Genomic DNA, 15,000 nt, shown 5'->3' on the forward strand with positions numbered 1-15,000 from the left:
ACACCTCACAGAGCCTCATAGAATCTCACAAAAACACCTCACAGAATCTCACAAAAACACCTCAGAATCTCACAAAAACACCTCATAGAGCTTCATACAATCTCATAAAAACACCTCACAGAATCTCACAAAAACACCTCGTATAGCTCCATAGAATCTCATAAAAACACCTCACAGAATCTCACAAAAACACCTCATAGAGCCTCATAGTATATCATAAAAACACCTCAGAGAATCTCATAAAAACACAAAGAATCTCATAAAAACATCTCAAAGAATCTCGTAAAAACACCTCAAAAAATTTCATAGAATCTCACAAACACTTCATAGGCCCTCGTAGAATCTCATAAAATACCTCAAAGAATCTCATAAAAATATCTCAAGAGAAAATCATGAAAACCCCTCAAAGTCTCCTCATAAAAACATGTCATAGAATCTCACAAAAACACCTCACAGAATCTCACAAAAACACCTCATAGAGCTTCATAGAACGTCATAAAAACACCTCACAGAATCTCACAAAAACACCTCATATAGCTTCATAGAACGTCATAAAAACACCTCACAGAATCTCACAAAAACACCTCATAGAACCTCATAGAATCTAACAAAACACCTCATAAAATCTCAAAAACACCTCATAGAATCTCATAGAATCTCACAAAACACCTCATAAAATCTCATAAAAACACCTCATAGAATCTCACTAAAACACTTCAAAGAATCTCAAAAAAATACTTAATAAACCTCATAGAATCTCATAAAAACACCTCATAGAATCTCACAAAAACACTCATAGAATCTCACAAAAACACCTCATATAGCTCATAGAATCTCACAAAAACACCTCACAGAATCTCACAAAAACACCTCATAGAGCTTCATAGAATGTCATAAAAACACCTCACAGAATCTCACAAAAACACCTCATATAGCTTCATAGAACGTCATAAAATCACCTCACAGAATCTCACAAAAACACCTCATATAGCTTCATAGAACGTCATAAAATCACCTCACAGAATCTCACAAAAACACCTCATAGAGCTTCATAGAACGTCATAAAATCACCTCACAGAATCTCACAAAAACACCTCATAGAGCTTCATAGAATCTCATAAAATCACCTCACAGAATCTCACAAAAACACCTCATAGAGCTTCATAGAACGTCATAAAATCACCTCACAGAATCTCACAAAAACACCTCATAGAGCTTCATAGAATCTCATAAAATCACCTCACAGAATCTCACAAAAACACCTCATATCACCTCACAGAATCTCACAAAAACACCTCATAGAGCTTCATAGAATCTCATAAAATCACCTCACAGAATCTCACAAAAACACCTCATATAGCTTCATAGAACGTCATAAAATCACCTCACAGAATCTCACAAAAACACCTCATATAGCTTCATAGAACGTCATAAAATCACCTCACAGAATCTCACAAAAACACCTCATATAGCTTCATAGAACGTCATAAAATCACCTCACAGAATCTCACAAAAACACCTCATATAGCTTCATAGAACGTCATAAAATCACCTCACAGAATCTCACAAAAACACCTCATATAGCTTCATAGAACGTCATAAAATCACCTCACAGAATCTCACAAAAACACCTCATATAGCTTCATAGAACGTCATAAAATCACCTCACAGAATCTCACAAAAACACCTCATATAGCTTCATAGAACGTCATAAAATCACCTCACAGAATCTCACAAAAACACCTCATATAGCTTCATAGAACGTCATAAAATCACCTCACAGAATCTCACAAAAACACCTCATATAGCTTCATAGAACGTCATAAAATCACCTCACAGAATCTCACAAAAACACCTCATATAGCTTCATAGAACGTCATAAAATCACCTCACAGAATCTCACAAAAACACCTCATATAGCTTCATAGAACGTCATAAAATCACCTCACAGAATCTCACAAAAACACCTCATATAGCTTCATAGAACGTCATAAAATCACCTCACAGAATCTCACAAAAACACCTCATATAGCTTCATAGAACGTCATAAAATCACCTCACAGAATCTCACAAAAACACCTCATATAGCTTCATAGAACGTCATAAAATCACCTCACAGAATCTCACAAAAACACCTCATATAGCTTCATAGAACGTCATAAAATCACCTCACAGAATCTCACAAAAACACCTCATATAGCTTCATAGAACGTCATAAAATCACCTCACAGAATCTCACAAAAACACCTCATATAGCTTCATAGAACTCATAAAATCACCTCACAGAATCTCACAAAAACACCTCATATAGCTTCATAGAACGTCACATAAAACACCTCACAGAATCTCACAAAAACACCTCATATAGCTTCATAGAACGTCACAAAAATCACCTCACAGAATCTCACAAAAACACCTCATATAGCTTCATAGAACGTCATAAAATCACCTCACAGAATCTCACAAAAACACCTCATATAGCTTCATAGAACGTCACATAAAATCACCTCACAGAATCTCACAAAAACACTCATAGAGCTTCATAGAACTCATAAAATCACCTCACAGAATCTCACAAAAACACCTCATATAGCTTCATAGAACGTCATAAAATCACCTCACAGAATCTCACAAAAACACCTCATATAGCTTCATAGAACGTCATAAAACACCTCACAGAATCTCACAAAAACACCTCATATAGCTTCATAGAACGTCATAAAATCACCTCACAGAATCTCACAAAAACACCTCATATAGCTTCATAGAACGTCACAAAAACACCTCACAGAATCTCACAAAAACACCTCATATAGCTTCATAGAACGTCATAAAATCACCTCACAGAATCTCACAAAAACACCTCATATAGCTTCATAGAACGTCATAAAACACCTCACAGAATCTCACAAAAACACCTCATATAGCTTCATAGAACGTCATAAAATCACCTCACAGAATCTCACAAAAACACCTCATATAGCTTCATAGAACGTCTCAAAAACACCTCACAGAATCTCACAAAAACACCTCATATAGCTTCATAGAATCTCATAAAATCACCTCACAGAATCTCACAAAAACACCTCATATAGCTTCATAGAACGTCACAAAAACCACCTCACAGAATCTCACAAAAACACCTCATAGAGCTTCATAGAATCTCATAAAATCACCTCACAGAATCTCACAAAAACACCTCATATAGCTTCATAGAACGTCATAAAATCACCTCACAGAATCTCACAAAAACACCTCATATAGCTTCATAGAACGTCATAAAATCACCTCACAGAATCTCACAAAAACACCTCATATAGCTTCATAGAACGTCATAAAAACACCTCACAGAATCTCACAAAAACACCTCATATAGCTTCATAGAACGTCATAAAATCACCTCACAGAATCTCACAAAAACACCTCATATAGCTTCATAGAACGTCATAAAAACACCTCACAGAATCTCACAAAAACACCTCATAGCTCATAGAATCTCACAAAAACACCTCACAGAATCTCACAAAAACACCTCATAGAATCTCACAAAAACACCTCATAAGAATCTCATAAAAACACCTCATAGAATCTCACAAAAACACCCATAAAATCTCATAAAACACCTCATAGAATCTCACAAAAACACCTCACAGAATCTCACAAAAACACCTCATATAGCTTCATAGAACGTCACAAAAACACCTCACAGAATCTCACAAAAACACCTCATATAGCTTCATAGAACGTCAAAAACACCTCACAGAATCTCACAAAAACACCTCATATAGCTTCATAGAACGTCATAAAATCACCTCACAGAATCTCACAAAAACACCTCATATAGCTTCATAGAACGTCATAAAATCACCTCACAGAATCTCACAAAAACACCTCATATAGCTTCATAGAACGTCATAAAATCACCTCACAGAATCTCACAAAAACACCTCATATAGCTTCATAGAACGTCATAAAATCACCTCACAGAATCTCACAAAAACACCTCATATAGCTTCATAGAACGTCATAAAATCACCTCACAGAATCTCACAAAAACACCTCATATAGCTTCATAGAACGTCATAAAATCACCTCACAGAATCTCACAAAAACACCTCATATAGCTTCATAGAACGTCATAAAATCACCTCACAGAATCTCACAAAAACACCTCATAGAGCTTCATAGAACGTCATAAAATCACCTCACAGAATCTCACAAAAACACCTCATAGAGCTTCATAGAACGTCATAAAATCACCTCACAGAATCTCACAAAAACACCTCATAGAGCTTCATAGAATCTCATAAAATCACCTCACAGAATCTCACAAAAACACCTCATATAGCTTCATAGAACGTCATAAAATCACCTCACAGAATCTCACAAAAACACCTCATATAGCTTCATAGAATCTCATAAAATCACCTCACAGAATCTCACAAAAACACCTCATATAGCTTCATAGAACGTCATAAAATCACCTCACAGAATCTCACAAAAACACCTCATAGAGCTTCATAGAACGTCATAAAATCACCTCACAGAATCTCACAAAAACACCTCATATAGCTTCATAGAACGTCATAAAATCACCTCACAGAATCTCACAAAAACACCTCATATAGCTTCATAGAACGTCATAAAATCACCTCACAGAATCTCACAAAAACACCTCATATAGCTTCATAGAACGTCATAAAATCACCTCACAGAATCTCACAAAAACACCTCATATAGCTTCATAGAACGTCATAAAATCACCTCACAGAATCTCACAAAAACACCTCATATAGCTTCATAGAACGTCACAAAAACACCTCACAGAATCTCACAAAAACACCTCATATAGCTTCATAGAACGTCACAAAAACACCTCACAGAATCTCACAAAAACACCTCATAGAGCTTCATAGAACGTCACAAAAACACCTCACAGAATCTCACAAAAACACCTCATATAGCTTCATAGAACGTCACAAAAACACCTCACAGAATCTCACAAAAACACCTCATAGAGCTTCATAGAACGTCACAAAAACACCTCACAGAATCTCACAAAAACACCTCATAGAGCTTCATAGAACGTCACAAAAACACCTCACAGAATCTCACAAAAACACCTCATATAGCTTCATAGAACGTCACAAAAACACCTCACAGAATCTCACAAAAACACCTCATAGAGCTTCATAGAACGTCACAAAAACACCTCACAGAATCTCACAAAAACACCTCATAGAGCTTCATAGAACGTCACAAAAACACCTCACAGAATCTCACAAAAACACCTCATATAGCTTCATAGAACGTCACAAAAACACCTCACAGAATCTCACAAAAACACCTCATAGAGCTTCATAGAACGTCACAAAAACACCTCACAGAATCTCACAAAAACACCTCATAGAGCTTCATAGAACGTCATAAAATCACCTCACAGAATCTCACAAAAACACCTCATATAGCTTCATAGAACGTCACAAAAACCCCTCACAGAATCTCACAAAAACACCTCATAGAGCTTCATAGAACGTCATAAAATCACCTCACAGAATCTCACAAAAACACCTCATATAGCTTCATAGAACGTCATAAAATCACCTCACAGAATCTCACAAAAACACCTCATATAGCTTCATAGAACGTCATAAAAACACCTCACAGAATCTCACAAAAACACCTCATATAGCTTCATAGAACGTCATAAAATCACCTCACAGAATCTCACAAAAACACCTCATATAGCTTCATAGAACGTCACAAAAACACCTCACAGAATCTCACAAAAACACCTCATATAGCTTCATAGAACGTCACAAAAACACCTCACAGAATCTCACAAAAACACCTCATAGAGCTTCATAGAACGTCATAAAATCACCTCACAGAATCTCACAAAAACACCTCATATAGCTTCATAGAACGTCACAAAAACCCCTCACAGAATCTCACAAAAACACCTCATATAGCTTCATAGAACGTCATAAAATCACCTCACAGAATCTCACAAAAACACCTCATATAGCTTCATAGAACGTCATAAAATCACCTCACAGAATCTCACAAAAACACCTCATATAGCTTCATAGAACGTCAAAAACACCTCACAGAATCTCACAAAAACACCTCATATAGCTTCATAGAACGTCATAAAATCACCTCACAGAATCTCACAAAAACACCTCATATAGCTTCATAGAACGTCACAAAAACCACCTCACAGAATCTCACAAAAACACCTCATATAGCTTCATAGAACGTCATAAAATCACCTCACAGAATCTCACAAAAACACCTCATATAGCTTCATAGAACGTCATAAAAACACCTCACAGAATCTCACAAAAACACCTCATATAGCTTCATAGAACGTCATAAAATCACCTCACAGAATCTCACAAAAACACCTCATATAGCTTCATAGAACGTCACAAAAACACCTCACAGAATCTCACAAAAACACCTCATATAGCTTCATAGAACGTCATAAAATCACCTCACAGAATCTCACAAAAACACCTCATATAGCTTCATAGAACGTCATAAAAACACCTCACAGAATCTCACAAAAACACCTCATATAGCTTCATAGAACGTCATAAAATCACCTCACAGAATCTCACAAAAACACCTCATAGAGCTTCATAGAACGTCACAAAAACCCCTCACAGAATCTCACAAAAACACCTCATAGAGCTTCATAGAATCTCATAAAATCACCTCACAGAATCTCACAAAAACACCTCATATAGCTTCATAGAACGTCACAAAAACCCCTCACAGAATCTCACAAAAACACCTCATAGAGCTTCATAGAATCTCATAAAATCACCTCACAGAATCTCACAAAAACACCTCATATAGCTTCATAGAACGTCATAAAATCACCTCACAGAATCTCACAAAAACACCTCATATAGCTTCATAGAACGTCATAAAATCACCTCACAGAATCTCACAAAAACACCTCATAGAGCTTCATAGAACGTCACAAAAACCACCTCACAGAATCTCACAAAAACACCTCATAGAGCTTCATAGAATCTCATAAAATCACCTCACAGAATCTCACAAAAACACCTCATATAGCTTCATAGAACGTCACAAAAACCACCTCACAGAATCTCACAAAAACACCTCATAGAGCTTCATAGAATCTCATAAAATCACCTCACAGAATCTCACAAAAACACCTCATATAGCTTCATAGAACGTCATAAAATCACCTCACAGAATCTCACAAAAACACCTCATATAGCTTCATAGAACGTCATAAAATCACCTCACAGAATCTCACAAAAACACCTCATAGAGCTTCATAGAATCTCATAAAATCACCTCACAGAATCTCACAAAAACACCTCATATAGCTTCATAGAACGTCACAAAAACCACCTCACAGAATCTCACAAAAACACCTCATAGAGCTTCATAGAATCTCATAAAATCACCTCACAGAATCTCACAAAAACACCTCATATAGCTTCATAGAACGTCATAAAATCACCTCACAGAATCTCACAAAAAACCCTCATATAGCTTCATAGAAGTCATAAAATCACCTCACAGAATCTCACAAAAACACCTCATAGAGCTTCATAGAACGTCATAAAAACACCTCACAGAATCTCAAAAAAACACCTCATATAGCTTCATAGAACGTCATAAAATCACCTCACAGAATCTCAAAAAACACCTCATATAGCTTCATAGAACGTCATAAAAACACCTCACAGAATCTCACAAAAACACCTCATAGCTTCATAGAACTCACAAAAACACCCTCACAGAATCTCATAAAAACACCTCATAGAATCTCACAAAAACACCTCATAAGAATCTCATAAAAACACCTCATAAGAATCTCACAAAAACACCCCATAAAATCTCATAAAACACCTCATAGAATCTCACAAAAACACCTCACAGAATCTCACAAAACACCTCATATAGCTTCATAGAATCTCACAAAAACACCTCACAGAATCTCACAAAAACACCTCATATAGCTTCATAGAACGTCAAAAAACACCTCACAGAATCTCACAAAAACACCTCATATAGCTTCATAGAACGTCATAAAATCACCTCACAGAATCTCACAAAAACACCTCATATAGCTTCATAGAACGTCATAAAATCACCTCACAGAATCTCACAAAAACACCTCATAGAGCTCATAGAATCTCATAAAATCACCTCACAGAATCTCACAAAAACACCTCATATAGCTTCATAGAATCTCACAAAAACACCTCACAGAATCTCACAAAAACACCTCATATAGCTTCATAGAACGTCATAAAAACACCTCACAGAATCTCAAAAAACACCTCATATAGCTTCATAGAACGTCATAAAATCACCTCACAGAATCTCAAAAAAACACCTCATATAGCTTCATAGAACGTCATAAAAACACCTCACAGAATCTCACAAAAACCCCTCATAGAACCTCATAGAATCTCACAAAAACACCCATAAGAATCTCATAAAAACACCTCATAGAATCTCACAAAAACACCTCATAAGAATCTCATAAAAACACCTCATAAAATATCACAAAAACACCCCATAAAATCTCATAAAACACCTCATAGAATCTCACTAAAACACCTCACAGAATCTCACAAAACACCTCATATAGCTTCATAGAATCTCACAAAAACACCTCACAGAATCTCACAAAAACACCTCATATAGCTTCATAGAACGTCAAAAACCCTCACAGAATCTCACAAAAACACCTCATATAGCTTCATAGAACGTCATAAAATCACCTCACAGAATCTCACAAAAACACCTCATATAGCTTCATAGAACGTCACAAAAACCCCTCACAGAATCTCACAAAAACACCTCATATAGCTTCATAGAACGTCATAAAATCACCTCACAGAATCTCACAAAAACACCTCATATAGCTTCATAGAACGTCATAAAATCACCTCACAGAATCTCACAAAAACACCTCATAGAGCTTCATAGAACGTCATAAAATCACCTCACAGAATCTCACAAAAACACCTCATAGAGCTTCATAGAATCTCATAAAATCACCTCACAGAATCTCAAAAAAACACCTCATATAGCTTCATAGAACGTCATAAAATCACCTCACAGAATCTCACAAAAACACCTCATAGAGCTTCATAGAATCTCATAAAATCACCTCACAGAATCTCAAAAAACACCTCATATAGCTTCATAGAACGTCATAAAATCACCTCACAGAATCTCACAAAAACACCTCATAGAGCTTCATAGAATCTCATAAAATCACCTCACAGAATCTCAAAAAACACCTCATATAGCTTCATAGAACGTCATAAAATCACCTCACAGAATCTCACAAAAACACCTCATAGAGCTTCATAGAATCTCATAAAATCACCTCACAGAATCTCAAAAAACACCTCATATAGCTTCATAGAACGTCATAAAATCACCTCACAGAATCTCACAAAAACACCTCATATAGCTTCATAGAACGTCATAAAATCACCTCACAGAATCTCACAAAAACACCTCATATAGCTTCATAGAACGTCATAAAAACACCTCACAGAATCTCACAAAAACACCTCATATAGCTTCATAGAACGTCATAAAATCACCTCACAGAATCTCACAAAAACACCTCATAGAGCTTCATAGAATCTCATAAAATCACCTCACAGAATCTCAAAAAACACCTCATATAGCTTCATAGAACGTCATAAAATCACCTCACAGAATCTCACAAAAACACCTCATATAGCTTCATAGAACGTCATAAAATCACCTCACAGAATCTCACAAAAACACCTCATATAGCTTCATAGAACGTCATAAAAACACCTCACAGAATCTCACAAAAACACCTCATATAGCTTCATAGAACGTCATAAAATCACCTCACAGAATCTCACAAAAACACCTCATAGAGCTTCATAGAACGTCACAAAAACCCCTCACAGAATCTCACAAAAACACCTCATAGAGCTTCATAGAACGTCACAAAAACACCTCACAGAATCTCACAAAAACACCTCATAGAGCTTCATAGAACGTCACAAAAACCCCTCACAGAATCTCACAAAAACACCTCATAGAGCTTCATAGAATCTCATAAAATCACCTCACAGAATCTCACAAAAACACCTCATATAGCTTCATAGAATCTCACAAAAACACCTCACAGAATCTCACAAAAACACCTCATAGAGCTTCATAGAATCTCATAAAATCACCTCACAGAATCTCACAAAAACACCTCATATAGCTTCATAGAACGTCATAAAATCACCTCACAGAATCTCACAAAAACACCTCATATAGCTTCATAGAACGTCATAAAAACACCTCACAGAATCTCACAAAAACACCTCATATAGCTTCATAGAACGTCATAAAATCACCTCACAGAATCTCACAAAAACACCTCATATAGCTTCATAGAACGTCACAAAAACACCTCACAGAATCTCACAAAAACACCTCATAGAGCTTCATAGAACGTCACAAAAACCCCTCACAGAATCTCACAAAAACACCTCATAGAGCTTCATAGAATCTCATAAAATCACCTCACAGAATCTCACAAAAACACCTCATATAGCTTCATAGAACGTCACAAAAACCCCTCACAGAATCTCACAAAAACACCTCATAGAGCTTCATAGAATCTCATAAAATCACCTCACAGAATCTCACAAAAACACCTCATATAGCTTCATAGAACGTCATAAAATCCCCTCACAGAATCTCACAAAAACCCTCATATAAGCTTCATAGAATCTCATAAAAACACCTCACAGAATCTCAAAAAACACTCATATAGCTTCATAGAACGTCATAAAATCACCTCACAGAATCTCACAAAAACACCTCATATAGCTTCATAGAACGTCACAAAAACCCCTCACAGAATCTCACAAAAACACCTCATATAGCTTCATAGAACGTCATAAAATCACCTCACAGAATCTCACAAAAACCCTCATATAGCTTCATAGAACGTCATAAAAACACCTCACAGAATCTCAAAAAACACCTCATATAGCTTCATAGAACGTCATAAAATCACCTCACAGAATCTCACAAAAACACCTCATATAGCTTCATAGAACGTCACAAAAACACCTCACAGAATCTCACAAAAACACCTCATATAGCTTCATAGAACGTCATAAAATCACCTCACAGAATCTCACAAAAACCCCTCATATAGCTTCATAGAAGTCATAAAAACACCTCACAGAATCTCAAAAAAACAACTCATATAGCTTCATAGAACGTCATAAAATCACCTCACAGAATCTCACAAAAACACCTCATATAGCTTCATAGAACGTCACAAAAACCCCTCACAGAATCTCACAAAAACACCTCATAGAGCTTCATAGAATCTCATAAAATCACCTCACAGAATCTCACAAAAACACCTCATATAGCTTCATAGAACGTCACAAAAACCCCTCACAGAATCTCACAAAAACATCTCATAGAGCTTCATAGAATCTCATAAAATCACCTCACAGAATCTCACAAAAACACCTCATATAGCTTCATAGAACGTCATAAAATCACCTCACAGAATCTCACAAAAACACCTCATATAGCTTCATAGAACGTCATAAAATCACCTCACAGAATCTCACAAAAACACCTCATAGAGCTTCATAGAACGTCATAAAAACACCTCACAGAATCTCAAAAAAACACCTCATATAGCTTCATAGAACGTCATAAAATCACCTCACAGAATCTCAAAAAAACACCTCATATAGCTTTATAGAACGTCATAAAAACACCTCACAGAATCTCACAAAAACCCCTCATAGAACCTCATAGAATCTCACAAAAACACCTCATAAAATCTCATAAAAACACCTCATATAGTTTCATAGAATCTCACAAAAACACCTCACAGAATCTCACAAAAACACCTCATATAGCTTCATAGAACGTCATAAGAACACCTCACAGAATCTCACAAAAACCCCTCATAGAACCTCATAGAATCTCACAAAAACACCTCATAAAATCTCATAAAAACACCTCAGAGAATCTCATAGAATCTCACAAAAACACCTCACAGAATCTCACAAAAACACCTCATAGAGCTTCATAGAATCTCATAAAAACACCTCACAGAATCTCACAAAAACACCTCATAGAGCTTCATAGAACTTCATAAAAACACCTCACAGAATCTCAAAAAAACACCTCATATAGCTTCATAGAACGTCATAAAATCACCTCACAGAATCTCAAAAAAACACCTCATATAGCTTTATAGAACGTCATAAAAACACCTCACAGAATCTCACTAAAACCCCTCATAGAACCTCATAGAATCTCACAAAAACACCTCATAAAATCTCATAAAAACACCTCATAGAATCTCATAGAATCTCACAAAAACACCTCATAAAATCTCATAAAAACACCTCATAGAACCTCATAGAATATCACAAAAACACCCTATAAAATCTCATAAAAACACCTCATAGAATCTCACAAAAACACTTCATAGAATCTCACAAAACACCTCATATAGTTTCATAGAATCTCACAAAAACACCTCACAGAATCTCACAAAAACACCTCATATAGCTTCATAGAACGTCATAAGAACACCTCACAGAATCTCACAAAAACCCCTCATAGAACCTCATAGAATCTCACAAAAACACCTCATAAAATCTCATAAAAACACCTCAGAGAATCTCATAGAATCTCACAAAAACACCTCACAGAATCTCACAAAAACACCTCATAGAGCTTCATAGAATCTCATAAAAACACCTCACAGAATCTCACAAAAACACCTCATATAGCTTCATAGAAAGTCATAAAAACACCTCACAGAATCTCACAAAAACACCTCATATAGCTTCATAGAACGTCATAAAAACACCTCACAGAATCTCACAAAAACACCTCATATAGCTTCATAGAACGTCATAAAAACACCTCACAGAATCTCACAAAAACCCCTCATAGAACCTCATAGAATCTCACAAAAACACCTCATAAAATCTCATAAAAACACCTCATAGAATCTCATAGAATCTCACAAAAACACCTCATAAAATCTCATAAAAACACCTCATAGAATCTCACAAAAACACCTCATAAAATCTCATAAAAACACCTCATAGAATCTCACTAAAACACTTCAAAGAATCTCACAAAAATACCTAATAGAACCTGATAGAATCTCATAGAATCTCACAAAAACACTTCATAGAATCTCATCAAAACATCTCATAGAATCTCATAAAAACACCTCAAATAATCTCACAAAAACACCACATAGAACATCATAAAACATCATAGAGAATCTCATAAAAACATCTAAAAAAAATCATAAAACCATCTCATGGAATCTCACTAAAACACCTTATAGAACCTCATAAAAACACCTCAAAGAATCTCAGAGAATCTCACAAAACACCTCATAGAAACTCATAAAAACCCCTCAAAGAATCTCATAAAAACATCTCATGTAATCTCACAAAAACACCTCATAGAATCTCATAAAAGCACCTCATAGTCTCTTCTCATAAAAACATCTCATACAATCTCATAAAAAACCCAAAGAATCTCAAAGAATCTCATAAAAAACACTTCATAGGACCTCGTAGAATCTCATAAAATACCTCAAAGAATCTCATAAAAATATCTCAAGAGAAAATCATGAAAACCCCTCAAAGTCTCATAAAAACATGTCATAGAATCTCATAAAAACTCCTCAAAGAATCTAATAAAAACATCTAAGAATCTCATAAACATCTCATGAAATCCCACAAAAACACATCATAGAACCTCATAGAAACACCTCAAAGAATCTCATAAAATTACGTCATAGTCTCCTCATAAAAACTTATCAAATAATCTCATAAAATCTCACAAAAAACACACAGAACCTCATAAAACATCTCTGTGAATCTCATAAAAACACCTCAAAGAATCTCATAAAAACATCTAAGAATCTCATAAAAACATCTAAGAATCTCATAAACATCTCACGAAATCTCACAAAAAACACCTCATAGAACCTCAAAGAATCTCATAAAATTACGTCATAGTCTCCTCATAAAAACATCGCATAGAATTTCATAAAAAACCCAAAGAATCTCATTAAAACATCTCAAAGAATCTCATAAAAACATCTCATGGAATCTCACAAAACACCTCATAGAATCTCATAAAAACACCTCATACAGTCTCCTCATAAAAACATCGCATAAGATCTCATAAAAACACCTCAAAGAATCTCATAGAATCACACAAAAACACCTTATAAAGCCTCAAAGAACCTCATAAAAACACCTCAAAGAATCTCATAAAAATATCACAAAGAATCTTATAAAAACATCTCATGGAATCTCACAAAAACACCTCATAGAATCTCATAGAAACACTTCATAGAATCTCCTTATAAAAACATAGCATAAAATCTCATAAAAACACCTCAAAGAATCTCATAGAATCACACAAAAACACCTCATAGAGCCTCAGAGAACCTAATAAAAACACCTCAAAGAATCTCATAAAAACATCTCAAAGAATCTCATAGAATCTCATAAAAACATCTCATGGATCTCACATAAACACCTCATAGACGGGAATTGATTTTTTTCCCAGAGCAAATGAGTTCATTACCTTGTGACCCAAATCACGGTGACACTTGAGAGAACACTTTACTTCATAAAGTTCTTCTTTCAAACCCCCGCGAATTAATTACAGTTATATAAAGATATCTCATTTCATGTAGCTCATTCGATTACATTACATATCTCATACAATATCACTATCTACCGTAATATAGATTTTTTTATTATTTTGTAATCTGATGTAACAATTATATTAAGTAGCCTTGCTATTTAATCTGTGGTGATTACATTCATGGCAGAACAGCCTTAAGCACCATATAAGAAACGCTATCTAAGAAATACTATATTAGAAAAGTTTTATATATATATATATATATATATATATATATAT

General features: G+C 35.2%; 1 long non-coding RNA gene across 1 annotated transcript in view; it reads right to left on the bottom strand.

The window, feature by feature from the left end:
* LOC137653128 (uncharacterized) overlaps window positions 1-15,000 on the bottom strand; it is a 185,872-nt gene that overhangs the window by 162,928 nt on the left and 7,944 nt on the right. The window lies entirely within an intron of this gene.

This window comes from Palaemon carinicauda, chromosome 14 (assembly GCF_036898095.1).
Source record: "Palaemon carinicauda isolate YSFRI2023 chromosome 14, ASM3689809v2, whole genome shotgun sequence".
NCBI lineage: Eukaryota > Metazoa > Arthropoda > Malacostraca > Decapoda > Palaemonidae > Palaemon > Palaemon carinicauda.